Here is a 12,758-nt window from a genome sequence, read left to right on the forward strand (position 1 = left end):
AGCTTCGATTCTATGCGCCTTGTAATGAAACAGTTTTAAAATAGGCGATTCATTGAAGGTGCGCCTTATACGCCGAAGCGCCTTATCGTGTGGGAAATACCTAAAATATTTTTAAAATGTGAGTGGGTGGGGTTTTGTTTTTGTTTTATTTCTATTTTCATGTATTTCATGTATTCAGTGGTGCGTTTGAAGTTTTGCACGTTGGCGAGTGAGCACGGTTAGCGAGTGCACGCTAACCCATGTGCTGAAAAAATGCTCATAACTGAAAGAACATTGATGTTCTGACTTCACTGAATTAATCTAAATGAATTTCATTCATCAGGATGGGCAGTGAGTTTTTAAATGCCAATACTTGGGTCAGTTTAGTATAAGTGGCACTTCATCCACTTGGAAGAGTCGTCAAGTGTTCGTTTATTCCGTATTCTTATAATGACATCATTTGGTTCGATGTTTTTTTTTTTTTTTTTTGTATTGATGCAGCTTTGCTGCTTTTTATCATTTTATTGTCGTTTAGCCTGCTACGTTTATCTGGTGGATAGCATTAGTGTAATGAAGTTTGATTGAATATAGAAGACCTTGTAGCTTAGCAACACTTTCCAATTAGCCTGCCCAAATCCTGCGCAGCTGGTGTGTCTAAAAACATTAAAGGCGTGCACGTACCTGTCACACCATGTTAGCAGAGTAAATACTGCAAAAAAAGAATCGGGGAAGGCCTTGTGGCTCAAGCATTACATCAACGTAAAATTTACTCCGATTTGCTTTTGTAGTCATGAAGGTACAATGGCGGAGGGAAATGGAGTGAATGAAAAGTGGAAGTTGCCAGAAATGATAAATAACGAACCACAGATGGTGTACGTAGAAAATCTTCGTAAGCCTACTCATAAAGCATTTGTGCGCTTACATTACGAGAGCCTCACAAGATTGTCAAAACAAATAACAATGCATTGCAGTGACCTCTAAATTGAGTCTTCACCAACTCTAATTTACGATTCAGGCTTTCCTCATCCGGCTCGTTCATGGCGACGCTGTTCATTTGCGAATTACATTTGCCACCTCAAGCACGCTGCAATTACACACACAAAACAGGCTCGAATGTACAAGCGCCGCCAACAGGACGCACGCGTGCGCGCCGCAGATTAGATGTGACCTGCTTCTTTGTGTGCCGCCGCCGCCGCTCTATCTCGCGGTGCAAATTGGCGAGCCTCTTCCAAATGAGAAAAATGCACAAAATGTAAATGCCTTTTACCGGTTGTCACGGGTAAGGATTTAGCAGAACGCCATTTCGGGTTTAGAGTGCAAACAAGACCACGTGGCGAGGATGTGACAAACATGAAAGGAGGCTCAAAGGAGAAGCCAATTATTCCTCGTAGTGTATATTCTATTTTTTTTTCTTTTTTGAAGGTCTCCAGAAGAATCTTTTTGTATTTTCCCTCCATTTTTATGCCGCTTGTCATTTATTAGGTTTGTTGCAAGTGAGATGCAGTCTATCGCCAACTTGGGATGAAACTGGACTGGCCAATGACCTCACGCCGTGAGTTTTTCCAAGTTGCGATCAATTTAATTTCTATATTTATTTATTTGTTTTGTCCGACACACATGCACATTGTTATCTTAACCCTTTCGGGGACAGCGGTCACTACAGTGGACAGCTTTTCATGTGATCAAGTTACAGGGTGCATGAAGGAGTTTAATAGCGTGATTGACTATGCCATTAAAAAAAACAAAACAAAAAAAACACACACAACAAAGTCAACCAACAAGAAGAGACTAGGTGACTTGATTAAACGTTTGCAGATTACCAAGGCCTGGATGACTGAGGATCAACACAGATAGTGAGGAGGGTGGGGGGTGGCGGGGGCGGTCGGTGGGGACAAAATTTCAGCAATTTTTTTTTTATTCACAGTATCAAGTTAAAAAGGACTTAGGCATTTCTGCAATTAGCCGAATAAGAAGCTGCTGTTATTGCGAACAGACGCCGACTTAGGCCACTCCCCTTAAAGGCACACATCCAACACACGAGTATTGCAGCACGTCGTCACACTTTCTGCCATTTCTTTACATTCCCTTTGTTTTTGTCGAGCGCTATTTCTCTCTTTTGTAAACCCACAAAAGAAAGCAATTTCCCCTCCTCCTATTACACTTGTGACGGCCTACCGTCCCTTTCAAACATTTGAAATTAAACGTCTGCTTCAATTGAATGTAGGGGAACAAAAAAATGTACCCCCCGCACCCCCCACCCCACCAAAAAAAAAAGGCCATGTATCTGTGATATTTCAAAGGAGCCAAGTAATTAAGGATGAAATATCAATGTGAGACACCCTATTGAAGAGTGATTATGCAGATCTTTTTCTTAGTACTACATAGATTAGCTAATACCCTCTCTTGGAGATAGCGGCAAGACCGTGAGGCAGGTAATTAGGAAAGCAGTCGAGCGGCGCAAGGGCTGGCGTCGACGCACCCTCAAAATTCTTAATTTCCCCCCTGCGATAAAGACGTAAAGTGTCCTTTTCGATTGCGCCTGAGGTAGTATCCAAGTTTCTAGCCGGTCGGGAGACTCGAACATCGCTAACGCGACACTGACGGGAGGACACGGTTATTTATTCACTCCTTGATTGTTTACACACACGTCAGAGTCAGTGATTACCACGTAGAATGGGGGCGGCCCCGAGGAATGCATCACCCAACCCCTCCACTTCCACATACGTCGCACACATGAATGCACCAGGGGCCTGGAAAAATCATAAGATGACAGATATTAACTTCACTAGGCGGCATTCGAATGCTGCGTGCCATCAGATAAGAATGGGTCTGGTGAAGCAGCATGTGGTTCATTGTCTCTTCTTTCCCAAGAACGGCGTATGCATGTCAAATCATTTTCCCCATTGAAATAAATAGAACTGCCGTTAATCAGTTCCAGCCCCCCCAAACAATGTTTTTTAATGAACTTTATAAAGCACTTTATAGTATTATATTTTACCAAAACATACAAAAATGACAATAAAAGGCCGACCACCTTTTCGAGTTACACACATGTACAGCACAATGCGTCTATTATTTTTCTCATGCTTACAGTTTGTTCTGTTGCCACCAAATATTAAAAAAAATATTGAACATTTGTCTCTTTAGCCCGAATGTGTGGAAGGGGGAAAACTAGAAACATTTTTATGCGGTCTTTATGTTGGTGAATATCACCTATTGTGGGCTTGTATATGAAACCAATCTCGAAAAAGCCCAAGATGGCTGCTTCAATCCAAAATGGCCGACTTCCTATTCCAGTTCAGGCATGGGTTCTACAGACTTATGTGTGTCATTTTATATTAGACGTCCACACAATTTCGTAGCGATCGTTATAATTAGTGTCGGCGGGGGGGCGCACTAAATTAGATGCATTTCGTACTTAGGAGGTGAATTTTCCGCCACTCCGAAAAGGCGCCTGAATAAAATAAACCTTCGCACCGCCTGGAGCTTGCACTTTATGAAAAGAAAAAAAAAAATGATAGCAGCCGTGTTGTAAGTGTAGATGCAAGAGCGGTAACTAATTGATCACCGTAACGACGACTGTTAAAACTGATTGATGGATATTAGTTTGTTGTTTCAACTCCAGGAAAGGAAACATTATGGGGAGCCGATGTCCTAGTAAGTTGCAGGTTTCGTTCGCCATTTCCTATTCTCCTCTCTAATTGCTGCTCTCATTGTGCTCGCGAATGAGCATTTCCAAGTGCCCTGAGTGTCGTTTTGTGGAACGGCGCAACATAAATGCGCCCCATTCACCATTTTTATGTCCCTCCCACCAACGGTTTTACTTTCACTTTTCTTCACTGCTGTTTACAATGTTCCGCGGTTTAATACCCCGCTAGTTTTGTGCTGTCGGTTTTCGCCGTTATTTACTTTTTCGTAGAGAACGAGTTGAGAGGACGCATGACGGCAAGGATAGAGGCGAGAAGAGGGCACTGTAAACAAGTTTTCTACATCCTGGTAAAAACGTTTGGGCACCTGAGCATTTTTAGATCTTCACAAAAGCTTTTCAGGGTCTTGGAATGAAAATGAGGCGATGTATCTTGTATCCTCGCGTGTATTCATACCTGCACTGTTCACTCCACTTGAAACGGACCAGGGTTCATTTCCCACGCTGGTTTTATGCATGTGTGAATACACACAAACGAATCCTGATGCGGATCAAAGGACCATAACGTGACCCATATTTTCATCCGAACAGACTCTGCTCCGTTTCGCTTCTGTTGCGAATACAAACCACTGCCGATCCGCGCCAACAACAAGGATCCATGCTCCTTTTTGGGTTAAACAAGTCACCATAGCCAGGCATCGTGGGGAAAAAAAAAATTGCCCTTGACTGCTGCTAACGCTAATCCGCATCCTCCTGATCCTCAGTCTTCTGTTTAGCCACGCCGCTGCCGGCATGTTTTGGGTCGGGGCACGCAGAGCACCTCGTCTCCTTCGGGTTACGACACGCATTCGCCAACGCTGTTCCAAAATTAGAAACCGAGTGTCACAAAACATTCCTTGAATGAGCTGCTCTTGACACTCCGCTTTTTTTGCAGCTCTAATGAAAGCAAATACGCAGAGCGGGAATGCGGCACGTCGGACTTTCATGTGTTGCTCCGTTTCAGGGTCTGTGCTCGGTATGGCACTGTTTCCACTTTCACTGGAGTCTATAGAAAAGCAATTAGCTGTCCCAAGAGTCCATCCAACTGGACGCTGACTGCATCATGGCTCGCTTCCCCGCTTCTCGTCAGAGGACTGGAAGAGTCGCCTACATGACCATGATAACGGCAAGAACTTTTTCATAGCCCCGTAAGGAAATGCAATCGATCGAACCCAATCCAATGGATATGGATTAAGGTAGTTTCAGGAGGTCCGTGGCAGGGGGTCTGTACCGAGCTCGGCAAGTGATCCACAATGGGTTTTCCTTCTGGTCTTGATTCATAATTGAACGAGCGGCTGCCTACCGTGCCGTCATTACTCCCTGGTTTTCTCCAGTTTTATGTTCACTCCCTGTCCCGGGTCGACCATTTCCACATCTCTGTCCTCCTCTCACTCAATTCCTTTTGAAGTGCAAAACAGAGAGACCCCCCCCACCGGGTTAAGATGGTTAGGAAATTCAAGCGCAGTGCACCACAGTTGGAAGCCTCGGCCTGAGCGGCGCTGCAGTGGGCGAGTGTCGTCGGCATCGGCCAGACAATAAAAAACTTTCCCCTCCCAAGACATCTCCCGATTCCATCAACGGAGCGATGTCGACAGAAGGCTATGACTCATTTCCCAGCATCACGTCCGTGATTGTTCATCCTTCACGGCAGTCTAATTGGTGCCTCGTCGCACAAAGGACTGTCGCGCAATTAATGGGTGCCAGCAAGCCTCAATTGAAAATATTGATTGAGTCGAACGCTTTTGGCCAAACCTGTATTGCAGCCCTGTAGAAAAGAATGCGTCGTAATTCTGTTGTTGTTGTTGTTGTTGTTGTGCGTTCTTTTGCCAACATGCTGCCAGTGATGGATGCTGTTCATTACTGAAAGATGGAATGGAGATCAAACAAAATTGGGGTTTAGGGACGTAATCTGCAACTCTGGAGTTAGCGTTCTTTCGCCAACATGCTGCCAGTGATGGATGCTGTTCATGACTGAAAGATGGAATGGAGATCAAACAAAAATGGGGTTTAGGGACGTAATCTGCAACTCTGGAGTTAATTTGTGCGAAATTAGCACAGTCCTAATCCTCTCCTAAATTCTCCTCAAAGCGATCCCTTCTTTTATTCACACGACTTTGATCGTGAAACTGTTTTTTTTTTTTTTGAGCTGCAAAGTTGTTTTCCTTAACGTCCCTCCAATGTTGACAGTTTATTGTACTTTTGGGAGTTGTCATGTGATTTCCTCCGCTTGATGCAATTTCCCCCACAATGCCTTTGTTGTATTTGCCAAAATGAAATCGTGCCGTAATGGAAGAAAAAAAAAACAAACTAAAAACAAAACACTTACCTGAATACCCCCCCGGCCAAGCCGATTCCTGCGCACATGATTATTATTTCATGTTTTGCTTGACTGCAGCTTTCAACACTGTGGATCCACTTACTGTAATGGAAGAATCTTTTCTCCTTGATGTTACTTTCCGCGCAAAGTGACGGTTTTGTATTTTCATGAAACGCAGCATTTCTTTTGTTGCCAAAAAAACAAAAAACCCGTCAACCACGAATAATATATGCGTCGATGTTTTCATTCTGGCTCCGTGGGTGCAAAAGACATCTCAATAAGCCCCTTCGCAATTCCTGCTCATCAGTATGTCGTTTGATCGCCACGGCCGATGTTAATATGCGCATCAGCCCTCGACGGAGTCACGCGTCGGAACGAAGGGGTTGATAATTGCATCGAGCCCGCAGAGGATATCTTCTTGAGGTGTGGCGTCCAGATTCCGTAGCCCTGCAATAATCGTGAGAATGGAGCACGTTGAGAATTGGCAAGGTCATGAGAAGATTGCTCAAAGTGTCTCTCGCGTGAAGTGATTGATAGAATTAGAATACACTGGTAGCTCTACTTAGGAAATTAATGTGTCCTGGAAGAAATTTCTTCACTAGAAAATTTTGAAAGTAGAGACGTGTTTTCCATGTAATTGTCCTAATCCGTTCCAACCGCACCCCCAAAATTCAGGCATACATTTTTTCTAAAGCATAAAAATGCATCAAAATATGTAACAAATACATGTTAAAATTAGATTATTGCGCAATAAATGAGAGTTGTGTCAAAAACAAATTTCCATTGTGAGACAGATAAAGGTTTTCTTATCTAGTTTCGTAACATGATTAAATGACGATTAAACACAAATTCGTAATCATATATGAATGGAATAAATGATTGATGGCCATTTCTCGATGGTGTGCTTTTTTTTTTTTTTATTGAGAAGCTTATCCTCATCATTTCACTGAATCCTCTTCTCTTGCGTTGATCCTGTTGAGTGAGGGCGACCGTGACAAAGCGTCGCAATTAGGTTGAGTGTCTACATTGCATCTGTTGGTGGCTGATTGTTGCTCCGTATGGGTCTCCAGATGCACAATGACCTTGTTTTGTTTTGTTTTGTTTTGTTTTTCTTTGTCTGCGAATGGTCTCCGGGCATTCACGGACATTTTGAATCCCCATCCCAGACTGGACTCGTTTTGTACCAAGTCCTGAAGGAAAATCCTTTGGTACCGATGGAATGACTTTTGCATCACTTCGTTTATCGAAAAGATGCGATTTTCAATTGATGAATGGCCACACAAAGATGGACGCACACCAAATGGGTTGTTAGCCTTAAATTCTAACTTGCATTGTACGAATAAATCGCCCGTGACAGAAAGTCAACGCTAACGATTGAAGTGCTTTCACTCTCGGGACAGACTAAAAGGCTTGGCTTCAGTCCTTGCAAACCTGCGCCGACTGTCAAAACAACTCCAAATGACGAGGACGTTTCTTCTCTCCGTGGACTCCAAAACAATGCTAACAACAAATTAATGTGCTTCGGTAAACGGCGCGTACCTTTAGCTGTCCCAAAAGCTAAAAGAAGAGATAAGCGGATGTGCGCCGTTTAAACAGCAGAGAAAAGAACACAGATTGGGAACTCCCGTCCTAACTCAGCTGCCTTTTTGAACTTGGGTATGCAACTGATGACCTGGTGGCCACTCGTCCCGCTTCTGACACCAATTTTGTTACAAAGTAGAACCGCAGTCCGCCCATCCATTTTCAACAGCGCTTATCCTGAACAGGATCGCGGGGAGTTGCCAGAGCCTATCCTGGCTGACCTCGGGCGAAAGGCAGAGTACACCCTGAACTGGTCGCCAGTCAGTCACAGGGCGCGGAACCATAGTCTACTGGGTTATATACACTGTTAGCGTGTTAGCCGGATCAGCTAGCCCTAATGGCAGTACGTCTCCTTTCTGGAAACAGGCTCAGGTACTGAACATGTGGAGTGTAGAAGACACCATCCTGGGTAGTTATCGGTCCTTGGGGTCTTTCAAACATGGATTGCTTACCGTCCCTCGTCTAACATCAATTGGCACACTTTCTGGAGAATGATCGGACGGGACCTCTCTGCTATGCTAGGTGGGTGGTCTCCACCGAGAGCGTTTCCACAGAGCACCAGGTCTACCAAATTTTCTTTGCAATGCTGTAAAAAAAGGATCTGCGGAACTGTCAGTCAGCTTTTTTTTTTTTTTTTTTTTTTTTAAATGCGCTTCACACAAATCTATCGCTAAACAGACCATTGGGCAATTTAACAAACCTTTTTCAGTGCTTGTCACTCCATCGATCTCCACCGTAAATAGTACCAGGCGGCATTATGACCCGACACCGTATGCACCGCATGAGGACAAATTGCTTCAGTGCTTCCTGGTGCTGTTTTTTTTTGTTTGTTTTTTTGTTGTTGTTTTTTTTTAAGGAGAACAATAATCCCAAATATTGACGTATTACATTGTTGGGCTGCATGCAGCGATTTTGACTTAACCAGCGCTTCTGTCACTCTGGCTTTCTCACGCACAAAACACACCAGCTGAGAGAAAGCGGGAGAGATGGAGAGAAGGGGGGAAGCGTTCCAGCACCGTGCGTGCAAAACAGCCCCCGTGTGCTGCAAATACGTGAGCCACAGATGGAAATAGATCTTTAGCCCAGATCCAAATATGTCGCTTTCATTCAACCACGTTTGCATAACCTTACAAAGTCACCCCAAACAACTTTGGGCAAACTAACAATACTCATCAAGTGTTTTTTTTAAAATGAATCGACTGTTGTTTAGAATACTTTACAATTCTCTGTTTACGCTGGTATGTAACATGGCAAATTTTTGGTGGGGTTTATCATGATTTTTTTTCCGATCCCCTGCTATAAGGGGGCTGACTGTCTTGTCAAATACACAAAATCACAATTTCTGAGTTTTACCTCTCCCACATGCTTTAGGGACATCAAAACGAATTCACACCACCCCAGGTGTCAAACTCGAGGCCCGGGGGCCAGATCTGGCCCACCACATCATTTGATGAGGCCCGCGAAAGCAAATCAAACATGTTGACTTCTATTAAATGCTAAAATTTGAACCAAAATTTCAATTTCACGTACGTAATATATAGGAAAGTTTTCATGTTACCAAAACCTTCATTACAGTAACTTAAACTATAGTTGAATAAACCATTATTCTTGACTTCCTTCGATGGTTTATATGGCTCATAACGGCCCTCCAAGGGAACCGGTAGCGCCCGCGACAAAAATGAGCTTGAGACCCCTGCACTGCACCTTTTAAAGAATATTGGAATTGCTCTTGGACATAAAACAAATTGCCAGCATCATCGTATAAAGTCTTGTAGCTGCTGACATCACGTGTGAGTGTCTGGGTGTGAGCTGTGGCCGACAGCTTCAGAAGCGACAGCATTGTACTGTTATCGAGGTGTTTAATGCACATCTGAAAAGTAGTGTTAATCTCCTTTCCCACATGGGCATTACAGTAAGTATGGTAGCAAGTATTGGGGCAAGCAGACCGGAGAAGCTTTTCCATGCTTTTATCTCCAGTAGACTTGATTATTATAATGGTCTTCTTGAAGGTATTTCAAAATATTTTGAAAATCATGATCTCCAAAATCATGCTTTTGCTGTGTCTTTGCTTTTCAATGTCTAAATCTGTTGTTTTAAATTTTGTGAAGCACATTGAGTTATCCTGTGTATGAAATGTATGCGATACTATAAAACGCATTTTTAATAAATCGCTTTTTAAAAAAACTCAGAATCGTGGTTTGTCTTCATCATTCCTGCCTCCAAGTATGTCTGTAAAAAATGTGTGACAAAATTCTTTTTTTTCTAAACTTTCTAGGTGCCGGCATTATCCTGAGCCGCAATGTGGTGTCATCTTCCAAACTCCAATCAGGTATTGCTGCTTTTCTAAAGATACGTGCATGTGTGACATAACATATTTCCAGAAGTGTCCTTGGTGTGCGGACGTGTGTGGGACATCCCAAAGACATACTGAATCAGACAGGATCGAGATTTTTTTTTTAAGCATAGCTTGGCTATGACTTATTCATGTGACTTGGATGATTCATCCTGACATTTGCTGACGCTCTCGGTCTGGAGCGAATCTCTTGGCATCATAAAACTGCTTGTCCAGGGTCCACTTGGTAAATATTTAAGAGCGGTGGGGGGGGCGCTAGCCACATCATTCTTGTCCGTTCCCTCGATAGTCAGTGACCTGCTTGCCTTTAGAGTTTGACTTTGGATTGGGGTCGCTGAGACATTACTGTCGAGCTGGTGACAAGTCACCAATTGCAAAATTGGACAGATTGGGCGTATCATAAATATAGTAGAAAGTTCGATATCACCCACTCACCTCAGTAAGTTTCGTATCTCTCGATACAGACCCAGCCCCACCGACTCTGCTATCCCATAAAAAAAATATATATATATATCCAGTGCATACTTCGGGGGGGCCCCCTTTGAGCAGTGCTGGATTCGTAACGGAAGTGTGGACAGCGCACGCCTCATATCTCAAAAAGCACACGCATGCACTCATATTTTAGGGCTGTAATAATATCCGCAAGCAGCAAACACACACACACACACACACACACACACACACACACACACACACACACACACATACACACACATACAAACACACCGGCACCGGAGACCCACAATTCGCTTTAAAAAAAAATTAAAAACGCGTTTTGTTGAACAGCAACCATATTTGAATCAAATGCACAATGGTTCAATCAGATCCAATGTGCGGTTATCTCGCTCTGTGAAAATTAAGTACAAATGAACACAACAGCAGTTTCAAGATCAGGGCAAAATCCAGTGAGACGTACACCTATTTTTTGTTTGAGCACAAAGAAAATTCCATCGTGGCGCTTTCCGAGAATGCTTCTAATCAAAGATTGAAAGATCTCATCTTTGTTTCTTTGTTCCTGTCGCTAACATTCAAATACTGAAACAATGAAAATAAATACGACGGCACTGAAACAACCTTTGAGAAAAATAAGGTCCTCCACTGCGCATCAGGAAATGGCCCAACTGACATGAAGACTTTTTGCTCTTTTAAGAGTCAATCACGACTCTAATGCGCGCCATTCATGCCATTTGTTTGACATGCTTTTTTTATAGGGTACTTATAACTGAGTGAAATCAGAGCTGAGGTTGCTTTGGATTCATTGGCTCTCGTCACCGGAGCCTTTTATTGCTTCCGATGAGTCGCCGTGCTTTGTTTCAAGGCGTAAAGCCTGATGAGCATCACTGGCTGCAGCCCATTCATATCTTGATGAAGTACTTCTCACCTTGCCAGAGGATTTCGATGGGACTATATAAAAGTATGCCGCCTCTGCAGCTTCGCCGGAACACTTTTCTTCAATAACTCTCCTTCAGAGCCTCGTTGCATGTTAATGAAAGGATGTTAGTCCGCGCAGCATTCCCTTTGCATTACATGAAGTGAAAAAAAAAACCCGTTATTGTGTTTTAAGCACAATTTACTTCATCTCTAGTATGACCTGAAAGTCTGGCCTCATGTGATACAGTAACCCCGATATTGTGTTTTAAGCACAATTTACTTCATCTCTTGTATGACCTGAAAGTCTGGCCTCATGTGATACAGTATGCGCAGAGCAGAGCCGGATTATAAACATCTGAACGCAAATCTGCTGCGTTCTATTTTTTGGGAAAGGCGTATAATCCCATCTTTTGTTGTCGGAAAATATTTTAAATTGAGGTTGAAGGAAACTGGAGCGGTTTTCCGTGCAGAGTTTGAGAGGCAGGGAGGCTAAAAACCAGCTTTAGCGTGTCTCCTAATTGATATAACAAAGCTACGCGCTAATTTATAATGATAGCCCAGGAGACTTGAGTTCTGGGAGTGTGAAAGTGTGAACAGTGTGCTAAGAGTCAAACAAAGTTGCCTGACTTTCACACTTGTGGCAGTTAAGAATGTTCAAAAGTTAGACAAGACATTGCCTGTACAATTAAATATGCCTTCGACTAGTTTTGGAAACATTTTTTTTTTCTTTTTGTGTTTTACAGTAGTTACGATTTTTTTTTACACTGTTGTGACAGGAATTTGGTCTTTGTATTATATCCTACACATTCCTCCATGTTAGAAAAAACAAAAAAAACAAAGTATGTCCGTTTAAAGCCTCCCTTGTCTGGAAAATATGCCACAAAGCCTTGCGACGATAAGCGCTAGCCTCCAGCTAGCTCGCGAGCTAACCGCGGCTCCTCTCGGCTGGTAAATGGACGGCGCCGGCGAATTCCCATTTCAATTTTTTTATGGTAGCCTGAATAATCCAAAATGTTTTGGAAGTCGTGGCATCAAGGGAAGATGCATTTTTTGGGTGTAAGCATAACTAGCTAGCTAACCATCGTTGTCGAAATTGGCCAAGTCATTATAACTAAGGAAATCGCAATTGCGCCGGATAACCAAGGCACTCAGTTCTTATTTGACACATGCCAGAAGCACCATTTTAGCCATGCCCGAAAAAAAAAAAAAAACAAGAAAACTGAAATGGTGAAAAAGAGTTATGCGATATCTCCACAATTGAATATGACTCTACATCGTTTTCAGTCTTAACACGTTTGCCGCAATTGTGTTCTAACATGAATAATTCACCATATTATCTCTTAATTCACTATACAGGGTATTTACTAGTAACCCTGGTTGACTAATTTTTCCATTCTTAATGAGGATGGGGAAAGTTTCGAGATTAAAGATTCAGTGTTCAATACAGAAGCTGTGCAATGACATACTTTGCC

General features: G+C 42.9%; 1 protein-coding gene across 4 annotated transcripts in view; it reads left to right on the top strand.

Moving 5' to 3' along the window:
- Positions 1-12,758, top strand: part of pcdh15a (protocadherin-related 15a) — a 228,633-nt gene that overhangs the window by 34,464 nt on the left and 181,411 nt on the right. For all 4 annotated transcript variants that reach the window (XR_002170731.1, XM_019891743.1, XM_019891745.1 and 1 more), the window contains exon 2: positions 9,838-9,891. The gene's annotated coding sequence lies outside the window, so the exon portion shown is untranslated. The remainder of the gene's footprint in view (positions 1-9,837; positions 9,892-12,758) is intronic.

This window comes from Hippocampus comes, unplaced genomic scaffold (genome assembly GCF_001891065.2).
Source record: "Hippocampus comes isolate QL1 unplaced genomic scaffold, H_comes_QL1_v1.1 scaffold121, whole genome shotgun sequence".
Classification (NCBI taxonomy): domain Eukaryota; kingdom Metazoa; phylum Chordata; class Actinopteri; order Syngnathiformes; family Syngnathidae; genus Hippocampus; species Hippocampus comes.